Genomic DNA, 11523 nt, shown 5'->3' with positions numbered 1-11523 from the left:
GAACTGAGTTCTGTGTTTGTGATCCATGAACAATTACTACCACACATTGGGTTCCGGCAACTCGGCCCCTCTCGGCTTATTAATCAACTCGATCTCTGTCCAGGAGTTGCAACTAGTTTCTTGTGTTTGTAGGTAGTGTTAGTAGTCTACCAAGTGGCACCCAGTACAGGTGGGCTTGGGACACACTAGGCACAATGGCACGGTGTACCAAGTGGCACCCGGATGGTGGGCTTGGGAACCCTGCACACATCGTTTGGGGCCATGAGCGACACCCCGGCCGGATCTCCTTGCGGATGGAACCCGAATAGGTGATAAACCTGGATGAGAGACTTGTGTGGTTAGTCAGGTCGTGGCCGACACCCTCGCCCGGCTTCCGCTTGAAGGTTGCCAAGGTGCATGACATGTACAGGGGGATAAGTGGCGAGAGCGTGTGTGAAGAAGTACACCCTTGCAGGGTTATCATTATCTATTCGAATAGCCGGATTCCTCGGATATGGAAACTTGGACCCCTTGCATAGTTCATAGACAAGTGAAAGTGGATACTCTAAAATGCGCAAGATAAGTGTGGGTGCTACGGTTGGTGTTCTCGTAGGGAGACGGGAGCGGATCCATAGTGGTGTATTGTTATGGTGAATATGTGGACTCGTGTGCGCCACCTCAAAAGAGTTACTTGCAGTCGTAGTTCAGGTTAGCCACTGAGTCAAAGATAGCTTGCTCCAGTTAAACTCCCCCACCCCCCTTATTAATACCGATGCATATGTAGTTAGTTCTGATGTAAGTCTTGCTGGGTACATTTGTACTCACGTTTGCTTAATTTATGTTTTGCAGAGAGACGTCAGTCTCGCTAGTAGTTCCGTGTGGACTCCGACGTTTAGCTTGTTACCTCAGCTACGATCTTGTGCCCTCGGCAGGGTCTTGTAGATAGTCTGGCTTCTCAGCCTTCTTCATTTGTAGTTGTCTATACTCAGACAAGTTAAGCTTCCGCATGTGCTTGTTGCTTGTATGCTCTGTATGTTGGGTCATGAGACCCATGTTCGTAATACTTGGCTCCTCGGAGCCTAATGAATAAATACTTTGAGTCGTAGAGTTTTGTTGTGATGCCATGTTGTATTTACACATATCGAGCATATTGTGTGTATGATTGAAATGCTTGGTATTTGTGGGATCCGACAACCTAGTTGTTTATCCTTGGTAGCCTCTCTTATGGGGAAATGTAGTCTTGTGCTTCCATGAGCCATAGTAGTCTGCTACAGCCCGGTTCACCGGAGTCCTGCTAGCCCAGCACTACTGCTCCGGAACACTTGACTGGCTGGCATGTGATTCACTTCATTCCTGTGTCTGTCCCTTCGGGGAAATGTCACGTGGTGACATCCGGAGTCCTGCCTAGCCTACTACAGCCCGGTTCACCGGAGTCCTGTTAGCCCAGTGCTACAGCCCGGATTCGCACGCTGCTGACCGACATGCTCGATGTTGATTCATGTATGCCTGTCCCCGTAAGTTAGTGCCACTTTGGGTTCATGATAGTCATGTCGGCCCGGGTTCTCTGTCATATGGATGCTAGCGACACTATCATATATGTGAGCCAAAAGGCGCAAACGGTCCTGGGCCATGGTAAGGCGACACCCGTGGGAATACCGTGCGTGAGGCCGCAAAGTGATATGAGGTGTTACCTACTAGATGTATGTGACTTGGAATCGGGGTCCTGACACATAGCCATACAAGCTAGACCTCTAGGGTTTAGCCATTATGATCTCGTGGTAGATCAACTCTTGTAATACTCATATTCATCAAGATCAATCAAGCAGGATGTAGGGTATTACCTCCATATAGAGGGCCCGAACCTGGGTAAAACATTGTGTCCCCTGTCTCCTTTTACTATCAACCTTAGACGCATAGTTCGGGACCCCCTACCCAAGATTCGCCGGTTTTGACACCGACATTGGTGCTTTCATTGAGAGTTCCACTATGATGTCATCAAGAGGTTTGGTGGCTCCTTCAACCATCTACAATGATGCTGCCCAAGGGGGAGTTTTCCTCCCCGGACAGATCTTCGTTTTCGGCAGCTTTGCTCTATGGGCCAACTCGCTTGGCCATCTGGAGCAGATCGAAAGCTACACCCCTGGCCATTAGGTCAGATTTGGGAGCTTGAACGACGTTGCGGACATCCGTGGGGACTTGATCTTCGCCGGATTCGAGACCGCGGCTACCACACCTAGCCACCCTGAGGGACATGACCTAAATTTGTCATCGGACCGCATCCAGGAGACAACTCCCATAACCGCTCTGGCCTTAGATCCAGAGCAGACTGCGCCATCCAAGGACGGGAAGCTCAACCCTGCCACGGAGGCCACAGATTCTACGGCGTTGGAGCCGCACATAGACTTGATCTCACACGATACCTGTGCCACTGGAACTCCGGACTCATTTTCGGCCGTAAGTTCCAAACCATGTGAGCCCACGGGCGCCGAACTTGATCGTTTATCGATCTTTGAATTCAACGCCGCAGACATCTTCCAGCACTCGCCTTTGGGCGACATACTAAACTCATTAAAGAACCCATCCTTGGCGGAGGACTCACAGCCGAACTATATCTCGTTCGAACTAGGGGCTGACAATGGAGAATTTTGCTCCCCACCCGCCACCCACTTCATAGCCACGGTCGAGGATTTAACCGACACACTTGATTATGACTCCGAGCACATCGACGGTATGGATGACGATGCCAGAGAACAAGAGGCCCATAACCCACCGTTCACCGAACGCTGGATGACCACTTCCTCGTACAATGTATACATGATGGATGCACCAAAGGAGAACAATGGCGATGACAAGGAAGATCGAGCTGAGGATAAACCTTCTGAAATACAATCCAAGCGCCGGCATCAGCAGCGCTGCTCTAAGTCACGCTACAGTAAAGAGAGCAACACCGACACAGGAGAAGATAACACTCCAGAAGGTGCTGAAGACAACGAAGACCCCGTTGAAACAGCTAATGAACAAGATGAACGGGAAGATGGGCAGGTTAGCCCTAGTAAAAAGGCCACACACAAAGACTCAGAGGATGGAATTTATCTTCCGCTCTCCGAGGATGAGGTGAGCCTCGGCACTGACGATTTCATCGTGCCTGAGGAACCTCTTGAGCAGGAGCGCTTCAAGCGCCAGCTAATAGCCACTGCAAGGAGCCTGAAAAAGAAGCAGCAACAACTTCAAGTTGATCAAGATCAGCTCAATGATAAATGGACCGATGTCCTAGCAGCCAAAGAATACAGCCTCAAGCATCCAACCAAAAGCTACCCAAAGGACAAATTGCTACCTCAGTTTGATGAGGAGGCGCCGGAATACATACCACCATCGTACAATGCGGCTGACTGACCACCATGTGGTCGGGACAAAACGGCAACTCACGCTGAACACCAGCTCGCCCTGCCTCATCGCACAGGTAGAGGTAAATTAGCCAACGGCCATACATATGACCTCCGACAAAACCTGAATAATAAAGCAGCACATACCAGGTCAATCTATGGATCGCGAGGACGTGCCTCGACACGCAACGACGGCCACCTATTCGGACATGACAAACTTAGTCATGCGCGGGCTGAAAACCATAGACGGATTCCATCAGAGCTATGTTGCGATACAACCCGATATAGAGGCGTCACACACCCTCATTGCTTCACTGATGAGGTCATGGATCATGAATTCCCAGAAGGGTTTAAACCTATGAATATAGAATCATACGATGGAACCACGAACCCCATGGTGTGGATCAAATACTTCATTCTCCACATTCATATGGCCCGCGGTGATGACCTCCATGCCATCAAATACCTCCCTTTAAAACTCAAGGGTCCAACTCAGCATTGGCTCAATAGTCTGCCTGAAAATTCTATTGGCAGCCGGGAGGAGTTGGAGGAGGCCTTCCTCGATAACTTCTAAGGTACATATGTTCGACCTCCGGATGCTGATGACTTAGCCATATAGTTCAACAGCCCGGAGAGTCCTCCAGGAAATTCTAGACTAGGTTCTTAACTAAAAAGAACCAAATCGTCGAGTGTCCGGATGCCGAAGCCCTAGCAGCCTTCAAACATATCATCCACGACAATGGCTCGCTCACCACCTCGGCCAAGAAAAGCCAAAATCCATGGCGTCCCTCACGGCACTCATGACCCGCTTTTGTGCGGGCGAGGACAGTTGGTTGGCATGTAGGAAAAACAATGCAAGTGACGCCGGACCCCTGAAGTTAAAAATAACAAAGACAAGTCTCGACGCAACAGATACAAGCGTCGAAACAACAGTGATAACACTGAGGGTACGGCAGTCAATGCCGGATTTAGTGGCTCTAAGTCCGGTCAGTGGAAGAAGCCGTTCCAAAAGAACAATTCAGGCCCATCCAGCTTGGACCGCATACTTGATCGTCCGTGCCAGACTCATGGCACCCCGGACAATCCACCCAATCATACAAATATAGATTGCTGGGTTTTTAAACAGGACAGCAAATTAAACGCCGAGAACAGGGAAAAGGTATCGCAAAGCAAGGACGATGACGAAGAGCCCCGACAACCGTACACAGGGGCACAAAAGAAGTTTCCCCCTCAGGTCAAAACGGTGAACATGATATACGCTACCCACATCCCCAAGAGGGAGCGCAAGCGTGCTCTCAGGGACGTCTACGCGATAGAGCCAGTCGCCCCAAAATTTAATCCATGGTCGTCATGCTCAATTACTTTTGATCACCGGGATCATCCGACCACTATCCGTCACGATGGTTCAGCCGCACTAGTCCTAGACCCAATAATTGATGGGTTACACCTGACTCGCGTCCTTATGGACGAAGGTAGTAGCCTCAATCTGCTCTATCAGGATACAACATGAAAAATGGGCATTAACCCATCACAGATCAAGCCCACCAGGACTACCTTCAAAGGAGTCATACCAGGTGTAGAGGCCCACTAAGGGAGTCCTGGATTATGGGGTCTCCGGACAGCCGGACTATATCCTTTGGCTGGACTGTTGGACTATGAAGATACAAGATTAAAGACTTCGTCCCGTGTCCAGATGGGACTTTCCTTGGCGTGGAAGGCAAGCTTGGCCATATGGATATGTAGATCTTCTCCCTTGTAACCGACTCTGTGTAGCCCTAGCCCCCTCCGGTGTCTATATAAACCAGAGGGTTTAGTCCGTAGGACAACAACAATCATAGCATAGGCTAGCTTCTAGGGTTTAGCCTCTACGATCTCATGGTAGATCAACTCTTGTAATACTCATATCATCAAGATCAATCAAGCAGTACGTAGGGTATTACCTCCATCAAGAGGGCCTGAACCTAGGTAAACATCATGTCCCCTGCCTCCTGTTACCATCCGCCTTAGACGCACAGTTCGGGACCCCCTACCCGAGATCCACCGGTTTTGACACCGACATTGGTGCTTTCATTGAGAGTTGCACTGTGCCGTCACCATAAGGCTCGATGGCCCCTTCGATCATCGGTAACGATGCAGTCCAGGGTGAAGTTTTCCTCCCTAGATAGATCTTCATATTCGGCGGCTTCGCACTGCGGGCCAATTCGCTTGGCCATCTGGAGCAGATCGAGAGCTACGCCCCTGGCCATCAGGTCAGGTTCGGAAACTTAAACTACACTGACGACATCCGTGGAGACTTGATCTTCGACGAATTCGAGCCCATGTCAGGTGCGCCGCACAATCATGCCGAGCATGATGTAACTCTGCCGTCGGAGAGTGTTCGGGAGATTGCATCTGCAACTACTCCGGCCTTTAATCCAGAGCAAATTGCGCCATCCGAGGAAGGAGGGATAGACCCCGCCATGGAGGCCGCATTCTTAGTGGCGATGGAGCCGGATACTGACTTCACCCCTTACGAGAGCCGTGTCGCCGAACCACTGGATTCGTCTCCGGCCATGGACTCCGAGCCACCTGCATCCATGCCTATCGAATCCGATTGGGCGCCGATCATGGAGTTCACCTCCACGGATATCTTTCAGCACTCTCCTTTCGGTGATGTGCTAAATTCATTAAGGTCTCTCTCCTTGTCAGGAGAACCTTGGCCGAACTATGTCTGGCTAGAATGGGATGCGGACGACGAAGAAATTCACTACCCACCCACCACCCACTTAGTAGCCACTGTCGAAGATTTAACCAACATGCTCGACTTCGACTCTGAAGGCATCAATGATATGGACGATGATGCAGGAGACGAAGAGGAACCACCACCCATAGGGCGCTGGACCGCCACCTCATCATATGATATATACATGGTGGACACCCCCAAAGAAGGCAATGGCGATGAGACAGTGGAGGATGACCCCTCCAAGAAGCAACCCAAGCGCCAACGTCAACAGCGCCGCTCTAAGTCCCGCCATAGAAAAAGTAGTGATACCGGCACAAGAGAAAATAACACTCCAGATAGTGCCGAAGACAACCACAGTCCCCTCCAGCACGACGTAGAGCGGAAGGGTGAACAAGCTAGCCCTCCAGAGCAGGAAGCAGATGGAGAATCAGAGGAGGACAATTACATGCCTCTCTCCAAAGACGAGGTGAGCCTCAGTGACAAAGAATTTATCGTGCCTGAGGATCCCGTCGAGCAGGAGCGCTTCAAGCGTAGGCTTAGGGACACAACAAATAGCCTGAAGAAGAAGCAACAACAGCTTCAAGCTGATCAAGACTTGCTAGCAGACAGATGGACCGAAGTCCTTGCGACCGAGGAATACGAACTCGAGTGCCCCTCCAAGAGTTACCCAAAGCGCATGTTGCTACCTCACCTCGAGGAGGAAGCATTGAAACCTACATCACCAGTGTACAATGCGGCTGACCGGCCACCTCGTGGCCGAGCTAGAGAAGCGTTTCAGCCTGAAGGTCAGCTTGCACCCCGCCGTCACTTAAACAAAAATACCAAGGCCCGGGGCAACACACGGGACATGCGAGACGTATTGGACAGCAGGGCAAAACATGCAAGGTCAATATACGGGTCACGGGGGCGCGCACCAACGCAGGACATGACTGTCATGCCGAATACACTAAAGGTAAATCCGGCCGGGCCGAATACAACAGACAAGACTCATATGAACTGCATCGTGATATAGCCCGGCACAGAGGCACCGCACACCCCCTATGCTTCACTGATGAAGTTATGGATCATGAATTCCCGGAGGGTTTTAAACCCATAAATATCGAATCGTATGATGGTACAACAGATCCCGCTGTATGGATTGAGGATTTCCTCCTTCACATCCACATGGCTCGCGGTGATGATCTGCATGCCATCAAGTACCTCCCACTAAAACTCAAAGGACCAGCTCGGCATTGGCTGAATAGCTTGCCAGCAGACTCCGTCGGCAGTTGGGAGGATTTGGAAGACGCATTCCTTAACAACTTCCAGGGCACTTATGTGCGACCACCGGATGCTGATGACTTGAGCCATATAATTCAGCAGCCAGGGGAATCGGCCAGGCAATTCTGTACATGGTTCCTAAATAAGAAAAACCAAATTGCCGACTGTCCGGATGCAGAGGCCTTAGCGGCATTCAAGCATAACATCCATGATGAGTGGCTTTCCCGGCACCCCGGCCAGGAGAAGCCGAAGTCTATGGCAGCCCTCATGACACTCATGACCCGCTTTTGCGCGGGCGAGGATAGCTGGCTGGCTCGCAGCAACAACACATCAAGGAATCCGGGCACTTCAGATACCAAAGATGCCAATGACAGACCATGTCATAACACACAAAAGCGCCACAACAATGACGATAATACCGATGATACGTCAGTCAATGCTGAATTCAGAGGCTCTAGATCCGGTCAGCGGAAAAAGCCATTCAAAAGAAGTACTCCGGGCGCATCCAGTTTGGATCGCATACTTGACCGCTCATGTCAAATCCACGGCACCCCCAATAAGCCAGCCAATCACACCAACAGAGAATGCTGGGTGTTCAAGCAGGCCGGCAAGTTAAATGCCGAAAACAAGGACAAGGGGCTGCATAGTGATGACGAGGAGGAGCCCCGGCCGCCGAACACGGGAGGACAAAAGAGGTTCCCCCCACAAGTGAAGACGGTGAACATGATATACGCAACCCACATTCCCAAGAGGGAACGGAAGCGTGCACTAAGGGACGTCTATGCGATGGAGCCCATCGCCCCAAAGTTCAACCCATGGTCCGCTTGTCCGATCACCTTCGATCGCAGGGACCACCCCACTAGTATCCGTCATGGAGGATCCACCGTACTGGTCCTAGAGCCCATCATCGACGGATTTCACCTTACTTGAGTCCTTTTGGACAGCGGCAGCAGCCTTAACCTGCTCTATTAGGATACAGTGCGCAAAATGGGTATTGATCCCTCGAGGATCAAACCCACCAAAACCACCTTTAAGGGCATCATCCCAGGTGTAGAGGCCCATTGCATGGGCTCAATCACACTGGAAGTGGTCTTCGGATCTCCGGACAACTTCCGAAGCAAGGAGTTAATCTTCGATATCGTCCCGTTCCGCAGTGGCTATCACGCACTGCTCGGGTGAACCGCATTTGCAAAATTCAATGCGGTACCGCATTACGCATACCTCAAGCTCAAGATGCCAGGACCTAGGGGGGTCATAAAAGTCAATGGAAACACAGAACGCTCGCTCCGCACGGAAGAGCACACTGCGGCCCTCGCAGCAGAAGCACAAAGCAGCCTTTTAAGGCAAACCACCAATTCGGCGATACAGCCCCCGGAGACCGTCAAGCGAGTCCGGAGTAAACTGCAACAGGATCGCCTGGCACGTTCAGAGCTCGCCTAGCAATTCGGCCCCCGCCCCAGTCCCAGTCAAGCGACGAAATCCGCGCCGCGCGTACATAACTACGCAGTGAAAATACCATGGGCATAGGCGGGGGCACGATCAGGGCATGTCCCGCAATGCGGCTTAACAGCCCTAGGGGCTGCATACCTTTATCATTTTTCTCTTTCAGGACCTAACGCCTTGGAAGCCCTTTCTAGCAATACGATTGCCGGACATATTACGGGAAGGAACAACCAAGGAGGCAAGAAGCTAAGATGTACAAGGGAACCCCCAGGTGGTCTCTATAATAATCGATATACCCGCTTTCTACTATCCATATGCAGCTTGCCCCTGGATAGGACATGTCAAATAGTCCTATTTTCTGCTTATTACACTACTTGTATCAGTACGGTTCGATGTATTATTTAAATAACAGTGCATAGCATTAGTCTATTATTGCATTATTCATCCCTTTTTTCTTATATGTTCATTTACGACAACTTGCACCCGTACATGCTGGTATGGTCAGTACGCCAGGGGCTTTCGTTTACCCCATAATACGGCGTGAGAAGTCCGAACACTTTTGACAGTGCGGCACCCCGAACTTATAGCATTATATGCATCAACTCCAAATCATGTCTTGGGTCAATAGTTGGGTTTTCCCGGCTCCCATGTTTTGGTACCTTATGTTCCGCTATATCGGCCAAGGTAGCACTGGGAGAACTACTGCAATTGTGTCCCGGTTCTTCCGGACGAGCACCTCACTAGAGAAAGCCTAAAACTGACTGTCATGATAAGGCGAGAGCTGGCCGCTATTCGAGAGGTCTCAAGTCCTTAAAGACTTTTTCCGCTTCGGGCAAGGAGTCGGCCTTGTCCGACTTAGGCGTATATAGAGCCCCAAATTCGGCCTTCCGAATACTAGGGGCTTTCCCAAAATTTAAAATTCTAGACTTCTATGGCTAAGTGAGTGATAAAGCCTTATAATCCGATTGCGTGGTTCGTTGTGCTGAACACCTCCCTCGAAGGACCTAAAATTGGGGTAAAGAGTGCTCAGGTTTATCCCGAACACCCCAGTACTAGTTACACGGGGGCAGAAGCCGACGACTGGCCCACTCTCAAATTTTATAAACGGCCGCACAGAAGGTAATATTTTAAATTCAAAAAGTGTTGCATAACGCAAATGAACTCATTTCATATTACAGGATCACATGAGCATGTTCATTCTAAAATTACATCTCTGGCACATTCATCCGCCACAAGGCGGGAACCCTTTAGGACACTGTCATATTACATTTCGGGGCAGAGATGCTCCTTCCCTCCGGCGGCCCCTCCTTCACCAGCTTCACGGCGTCCAGCTTCGCCCAGTGCACCTTCGCCCGGGCAAAAGCCCTGCGCGCACCCTCGATGTAGACGGACCGCTTTATGACTTCAAGCCGTGGGCAGGCATCCACAAGCCGCCTCACCAGACCGAAGTAGCTGCCGGGCAGGGGCTCGCCAGGCCACATCCAGACTATAAGACCCTTCATGGCCTGTTCGGCCACCTTGTGAAGCTCGACCAATTGCTTCAGCTGGTCGCTCAAGGGCATTGGGTGTTTGGTCCCACTATACTAAGACCAGAACAACTTTTCCGTCGAGCTCCCCTCCTCAGCTCGGTAAAACTCCGTGGCATCCAGTACACTGCGGGGAAGATCCGCAAACGCTCCTAGAGAGCTCCGAACTTGGGTAAGTAAAAGGAAAGTTTCCTTCACATGCTTGCTTTGCATAATGAATACCTTACCCGCTTCTATCTTCTTCACCGCATCAATCTCCTGGAGGGCCTTGTGGGCTTCAGCGTTGGCGCTCTGGGCGCTTTCGAGCACCTTCGCAAGCTCGGACTCTCGCGTCTTAGAGTCTAGCTCCAAGGACTCGTGTTTTTTGGCGAGAGCCTCAAGCTCTTGCCGCACCTCGCCTAACCGGGCTTCTTTCTTTTCCCGCTCAATGTGCTCCTTGGCCGCTTTGTCTTCGGCCTCGGATAACACCTTCTTCAGGGTCGCCACTTCGGTCGTGGCCCTTGGCAAATTCATGATGATCCTATTAATTTACACCCGAACTTCTTTTTAAATATATAGATAAGGTATTGCTTACCTTTGCTCTCCTCGAGCTGCCTCTTGGTAAGGCCGAGCTCGTCCTCGGACTGCTCCAGGTCCTGCTTCAGTGCAGAGACCTCCGCAGTACGTGCAGCAGCGGCCAGCAGTGAGGCCTGCAAATACACATAGACATATTCTGATTAGACTCCTGAGTCATCATTTGATCCTCTATTCGTCCTTTCTTCACGAACGCCGAACAGAGCATCAGGGGATACTGTCTATGCGATAATATTTTCTTATATTTTGATTGCTTACCTCAAAGCCTGTTAGGAGGCTGGCGCAAGCTTCGGTCAGTCCATTTTTGGCGGACTGAACTTTCTCGATCACCGCACTCATGATAGTGAGGTGCTCCCCGTCGTTGGAAGCGCCGCGAAGCGCTTCTAGCAAGTTGTTCGGTGCCTCTGGATGGACAGAGGACACCGGCATGGGCGGCTTGCCCCCTTAATGAGGGATCGCCTGCCGGAGTCTGAAACCACCGAAGGTTCCGGGGCAGTATCCGGCTGGGGCCCGAACTTGGAGCCCGTGGGAGTCTTGCTCCCTTTGTGCCTAGGGTCTGGAAGGTCGCCTCGAGATGCCCCCAGGACTACCTCCCCTCGGCTCGGTGCCTTTTGGGACAACACCTCGACGTTTTCCG

The sequence above is a fragment of the Triticum aestivum genome, chromosome 1A, assembly GCF_018294505.1.
Source record: "Triticum aestivum cultivar Chinese Spring chromosome 1A, IWGSC CS RefSeq v2.1, whole genome shotgun sequence".
Lineage (NCBI taxonomy): Eukaryota > Viridiplantae > Streptophyta > Magnoliopsida > Poales > Poaceae > Triticum > Triticum aestivum.
This window is presented reverse-complemented; position numbering follows the sequence as displayed.